Raw genomic sequence first — 7256 nt, 5'->3', positions numbered from 1 at the left:
AATCAGTGACAGAGGCAGGATTCTCAGAAAGATGATGAGGGACCTCTAGGGCCATTATGAGAGTGAATCAAAGGAACAAATATGTTTGGAAGGGAAAAGAGAAGCCTTAGAGAGGATATTTTATCCATTTAAGTATCTGAAAGGTTGTCAAGGGGAAGAAGATTTAATCTTGAAGTAATGGACTGATGGATTACCTTAGGAGATAAAAGCTGAATGACCACTTGTCAGATACATTGTAGAGGGGATACCTTTTTGGATGTTCATGGCCTCTGAGATACTTCCCAAGACAGAATCTATCTATCACCTGCCATGTTCCTTTCACTAAATCATTCTGAAAATTGTAGCTTTTCTTGGATGCACATTAAGTTTACATCATTCTGAAAATTCTTTAGTATTCTTATACCTTTTAGGGTAGCTTTTCTTGGATGCACAAGTTTTCTGCATAATAAATAGCATTTGGAACTACAATGAAAATTTCCTAGGTATTCAGTTGGATATGTAAGCAGCAATTGAACTTCAAAATCATTTGCTTTAGGGCACTATGAGTTGGTGGAGTGGACAAAGAATCATTAGCGCTTTAAATGTTCTATACTCATTGGCTGCCCTTTCTAGAGTCAGGTTCCATGCTTCACTGGTCTGATATTAGCTCAGGTGAAATGAGACCTTGTGCTGGCTTCTATGACAGGAGAGGTGGCTCCTCTGACCTCTCAGCATCTGAGTAGGGGGAGAGAACATTTTCTTGGACAAACCACCTTGGTGAAAAAAAAGGTAATCAATGGGCTAGTCAACTGTAGCAACAACAGATGCCACAGAGCTCAAGGCTTCCAACTCTTCCCAGAGACAAACATTGCCTGAAGTCAATAGGAAATAATTAAATACAGGGACAGGTTTCTCCTCCCTGAATTATGAATGGTACATATTACAATACTGATAAAACAGCAAGTGGAAAAATAAATAAGAAAGTCTCTCTGGGTCATAAAGCTAGGGAGTACAACAAGCTACAAGGCCATATGTGGATCTAACAAGTCCTCACTCTAAGGGACTATGGTTTCAAGGGAACCTGATGAACAGCTGGTGTTGCCCAGCAAGTCCAGGAAAGGTTGCCTCAGGGTCTGGGCAAAGACCACACATTTTACTCTTCTTTTCATTTCTCCCTTAGTCTACATTTCCTACCTTGCTCTTTCCTCTTTATTACACACTAAAGAGAAAGTTAAATCCCTTAGTAAATATTTGCTTGACAAATGAAGTATCTTTAAATAAAAGCCTAACATGAAGCATCTCCTTTAAGTATATACTGTTTTCTATGCCCTAAGATAGATAAGTACCAGGAATATAAAACAAAAAGGAAAAAGGCAATCCCTTAAAGAATTTATATTTTTATATATTTTATAAAAGTAATGTTCCAATATACTTTGAACTGTTTGGTAATTTCTACCAGCAAACAGGGGTTTAAGGTGTATTTACTTAACTTCTTGATAAGATGACCACACCAAAGGGAAGGGGTCAAATAAATAGAAAGACATGATTTGGTGAACAATTATATATTAAGTTAATCTGTTATGTAAGTCAAGTTACACCTTGTGGGATGCAACAGAATGTGATGAACTGAGTTCTCGCAGGAATCAGTGGTCACAAATAGCATATGGATTTATGCAACACACAGATGACTCTCTAACGGTATTTTATCCACCTCATCAAGAATATCATTTTTCATTTGCCATTCCTTTTAGTAGGGCTGCTGACAACCAAGAAATAATTGTTTTAAGGGTTATCTTTCGACATATAGCCAGACACATAGAAGGTACTTAATAAATAAATGATAGTTGACATTGCTTGCTTGATGGTTGGGAGAAAAAAAGCAAAAGGAAAAGGAAAAGAAAAAAAATTATTTTAGTACATCATCATGAACTCCTGAAAGTTGATTGTCACTGTAGCTATCTTCAATATTTTTTTAAAAAAACTGGTTATGTCATAGATTTGAGTCTTCTTTCCATTAATGCACAGGAAGGTAACTTGCACACTTTAATGTGTTTTTAGGAGTTGCTTAAAATCATAATAACAGTTATACAAGTGTAAATATACACACATACATATACATGCATGTATTTATGATATAGTTAATATAGCTATATTTTTAATAGAGTTGGGGCCAGGTGAAAAATAAGACACTTAGTCTTGGGAAAGATCTGAGGCCATGTACACCCCAAAAGATAACCCCTCTACAATGTATCTGACAAGTATCAGCTTTTCCTTAAGACTTTCCAGTAAGGATAACCCCCATCTCCTAATGGGGGTTATCCCTCTATCTTCTAATGGGGCTTATCCCCCATCCCAAGGCAACCTTTCATGAACTTGCTGGTCGACACTAGCTAACTGTTCATCAGATTTCCTTAGTATCATATCCCCCAGAAGTGAGGACTTGTTAGAGTTACATATGATTTTGTAATTGCCACCCTCCCTAAGCTTTGTGTGCCAGAGAGATTTTATTTATAGCTGGAATAGCTAGTAAAACAAGTATAAATGTTTAGGTAATGCTTAAAAGCTTACAAAGTACTTTAAAAATATTACCTTGTTTTAAGCTCATAATACCTCTGGGGGAAGTAGTTGCTACTATTATTATTATTGTTATTATTATTATTATTCCCATTTTGAAGATGAGGAAAATAAGCAGAAGAGATTAAGTGACTTGCCCAGGGTCACACAAGCTGTTAAGTATCTCAGACCGAATTTGGACTCAAGTCTTCCCTCACTCCAGTTATAGTAGTGTTCTGTCCACTTTTCTACTTTTGGTGACTCATATTTTGTTTAAATAAAAAAAGTCAACATCTGATGGTTAATATTCACCTGCATTTAACAAGGCTGGTCTTCATACAACAAATACACAAGCTGTCCCTAAATCCATACAAAAAATCATTTTTGTGATCCTGCAGAGATGGGTTAAACCCTCCAGAATGGAGAGCACCTTCCTCCCCTCTTTGGGGAAATGGAAGATCACTTTAGTCAAAGGCTAACACAAATCAGGAAGAGAGAAACCAACAAAAATCACCTTCTCTCAATCCTACAACATATAAACTGTTGATTTGTTTGCAGATGGGACACAGTCTAGTTTCACAGTTAAGGAATCCAAAGTTTGAAAGAACCCTACAGGATTTTTCCCTTTATGGGATCAACCCCTGGGAATACAGCCAAGCCATTCCTGGAACTCTGAAATCTCTCTCCTATGTGCTGCAGAGAAGAAATCTCTCTCCTATGTGCTGCTACAAAGGAAGTCTACCAGAAAAGATGAACAAACCAGGTGTTTTACGTTTATAATACTAAATGGTACTCATCTATAGACCAACTTACTACTTCTGGAGACACATTTTTACAAATAAAACATTGCTACTTTTGTTACTGAGACACAAAGAGGAGCTATATTCAGGAAACCAAGGAAAACCACGCTATCTGGTTGTCTAGAACAACAGCACAGCCAAACATGTTTCTGTGACTGGTATAAAAGCTCAAGGGAACAGAACCATTGCATATTTTGGTTGTGTTCATATAATTAAAGAAGTAACTCAACTTACATAGTTTTTTTCTTTCTAGAGAAAGTCCTAGACTTGAAATTAGGAAATATAATCAAAGTATATTTCATCAAAGCATATTTATATGTGAGCTGCCATAGTTGATAGAGCAGGTCTTCTGCCAGTAAGATACAGAATCCTGCCCATTCCACATAATGGCTGTGTGCCTTTGGATAAGTCACTTCCCTTCTGGTTCCTCTAGGAAATCCTCTGGGACTATAAATTTCATAGAAGAGGCAAATCCATGGCTGTTGAGATTTCTCAATTGGGAATTCTCTATTCCAATGAAATCACAGCTCCTGTAATCTCTCTCTCTCTCTCTCTCTCTCTCTCTCTCTCTCTCTCTCATATGTTAATTCAGTTGAGTTATTATTATTATGGTAGGTATTGGGAAGGAGAAAGGAAGAAAAGAAAAAATTGATTAAACTATACTACATACAAGCTAATTGCTAAATGCTTTACAAACACCTCATCTGATACTCAACAACCCTGAGGTAGGCGGTATTAATATCCCCATTTTACAGTTGAGAAAACTGGGGCAGGCAGAGTATAAGGGACTTGCTTAGAATCACACAGTAAGTATCAAATAGTGTATTTTATGTGCATACCCTTTGATCCATCAATACCACTACTGGGTCTATACCTTGAAGAGATGATGAAAAGGGGTAAAAACATCACTTCTACAAAAATATTCATAGCAGCCCTGTTTGTGGTGGCAGAGAATTGGAAATCAAGTAAATGTCCTTCAGCTGGGGAATGGCTTAGCAAACTGTGGTATGTGTATGTCATGGAATACTATTGTTCTATTAGAAACCAGGAGACGGGAATTCAGGGAAGTCTGGAGGGATTTGCATGAACTGATGCTGAATGAGATGAGCAGAACCAGAAAAACGCTGTACACCCTAACAGCAACATGGGGGCGATTGCTCATTCTATCAGTGCAACAATCAGGGACAATTTGGGGCTATCTGCAATGGAGAATACCATCTGTATCCAGAGAAAGAGCTGTGGAGCTTGGACAAAGACCAAGTACTATTAACTTTAATTTAGGGAAAAAACCCTGATATCCTATTGTCTGATCTGGCTATCTCTTATATTTCATGTTTCCTCCTTAAGGATGATTTCTCTCTTATCACATTCAATTTGGATCAATGTATACCATGGAAACAATGCAAAAGACTGGAAGATTGCCTTCTGTGGGGGGGTGGGGGAAGGAAGTAAGATTGGGGAAAAATTGTAAGACTCAAAATAAATAAAATCCTTTAAAAAAAGTATATTTTAAGTCACTGTTCTACCTAACTGCCTCAAGCTTCCTCCCTTTCTTCTCCCCTTTTCCTTCCTTCTCTCCTTCCCCTCCCTGCCTTCTTCCTTTCCTCCTTTCTCCTTTCTTATCCTCCTGTCTCTTTTCTTCACTTTGTTTCCTCCTCCCTCCCTCCCTTCCTTCCTTTCCTTCCTTCCCATCATTCTCAACTCTTCACTCTTATGTACCATAGTTATTAATTCTTCTACCACAACCATCACTTTGACTTGTACAACTGTCTCCTAATTGGTCTCCCTCTCTAGATTCTTCCTTCTCCAATCCAGAGCTACACAGGTTCCAGATTCATTCTCCCATGGTACTCTATTGCTCACTATAAAAGTTCCCTATGGCCTCTTTGGGAGGTCTTTTGTAAAATGGTTCCAACATATTATGTATGGACAATTAGATATGATCAACTGCCTCATTCACATTTTACATTCAAGCCAAAGCAGATGACTTCTTGTTCCCCATACATACATTTCTTCTCCTTCCTGTATCTTTATCACCTGCTGTCTCCCATGCCCAAAATGCACTTTCCTCCAAGGGTTGAAGTGCTACTCCCTACAGGAGATTATTCCCCCTTTTTGCCCCACTGTCCAGACACATCTTCCAAAAATTTACTTAGTGTTTTTGGTTATATTTACTCAAATAAAGAAAATGAAAACTCCTTGAGGGCTCAGACTGCTTCATTTCTTTCTTTGTATCTCCAGAACCTAGTCTAGTTCTTGGCACCAATAAAATCTTAATATTTGTTGAACAAATAGCTGCTCAGCAAATGCTAGATGAATTGAAATGACTTCCCCAAGTTCATCATCTGACAGTGGCAAAGTCAATACTAGAATATAGATTTTCCAACTCCAAATTCAATACTTTTTCATTAGCTTAAAGTCCTTAGAGTTTCAATACTAGTACTAATATTTTTTTAACCTTTTAAAAACTCTATATTCTGAGATAGAAATGACTATTTATTTACAAGGTTTACTTATGACTGTTCTTCCCCAAATATGACCCCAAAACCTCTTCCCATTGCTAGTAATATCTATCTACAATTCTAATTGACTATGAAAAGCATATATGGCAACTGAAATCTCAGGTAACCAGAGTTACTAAAAGGAAGTTGATCTTTGGCTAAGCCAATAGAAATAGTATCAGGGATGAAAATCATCACTTTTTCTGCCTTATTTTTAAGAATGTAACATCAGCATCTCTTCCCAAAAATACAAATAAAAACCCATTTAAGTGCCAATAAAACTGGTCATTAATGTAAAAATGGATCAAAAAAGTATAATCAAGCATTTATCACTGATTTAATAGGGGACAGAGGACAGTATTCAGTCTCTACATTCATGTATCTGGAAAATGAGTGGAAGAGGGAAAAAAAGATAACTCCATTACTTCACAGTGGAGTACGACAGACAAGGGGATGGTGAAATACAATGACCTTGGCCTTCCTGTGTTGGAAGATAGAATATTTCCACTCCCTGCATTTCTGGCAATCTCTAAGCTGATCACTTTTATCTCCAGGGTACAAGGCAGCAGGAATATAGCCACGGGGAAATCTGAAAAAACTCCTACCAATGTATAGCTAGCTGTGTGACTTGGGCCAAATAAAATGTAGTCAAAGAATTTGATTTGTTAAATCCATTCAAGGTCATTTATCATTAAAACACCTGGACCTGAAGTCAGGAAATCCTGAGCTCAAACCAGCTGTATGCTACTAGGAAAATCAACTTCTCTGCCTCAGTTTCTTCATCTGCATAATGGAGATAATAATAACACCTATTTTATCAGGGCTTTTGAGAGAGTAAATTGAAATAAAAGCACTCTGAAAACCTGAAATAACTATATAAATAACAACTCATTATATGACTCATCTTTATAAGTGATTTATATTTAAAACATAACAGGTTTGCCTAATTTTTTATGAAGAGGTCATCTCTAAGGTATTGACTTTGAAGAAAAAGAACTGTATTTTCCCCTTTTCTTCATAATTCTTTTTTTTTAGATTTTTGCAAGGCAAATGGGGTTAAGTGGCTTGCCCAAGGCCACACAGCTAGGTAATTATTAAGTGTCTGAGACAGGATTTGAACTCAGGTACTCCTGACTCCAGGGCCAGTGCTCTATCCACTGTGCCACCTAGCTGCCCCTCATAATCCTTTAATACTAAAGGCAGTAAAGAACTAATTACTGACTGTTATGAACTAATGTGATCTCCCCTCAAATTAATGTAGCATTGTCAATTTGAGGGCTTTAAAAATACTCTTTATAAAAAGGTGGGGTCTGTTTTTTTAGTAAAAAGGTTAATTCACTTCAACACCATCTGCCTACATGGATCAAATAAGCCACAGCATATGCAAATTCAGCATAAGATGAATCTTTCCCATCCCTTTTGT

The 7256-nt window shown here is 37.2% G+C and overlaps 1 protein-coding gene across 4 annotated transcripts in view; it reads right to left on the bottom strand.

Moving 5' to 3' along the window:
- Positions 1-7256, bottom strand: part of GFRA1 (GDNF family receptor alpha 1) — a 310063-nt gene that overhangs the window by 94060 nt on the left and 208747 nt on the right. The gene's annotated exons all lie outside the window — the stretch shown is intronic.

Source organism: Macrotis lagotis, chromosome 4 (genome assembly GCF_037893015.1).
Source record: "Macrotis lagotis isolate mMagLag1 chromosome 4, bilby.v1.9.chrom.fasta, whole genome shotgun sequence".
Taxonomy (NCBI): domain Eukaryota; kingdom Metazoa; phylum Chordata; class Mammalia; order Peramelemorphia; family Peramelidae; genus Macrotis; species Macrotis lagotis.
Note: the sequence above shows the minus strand (reverse complement) of the source record. Positions and strands in the feature narration are given on the sequence as shown.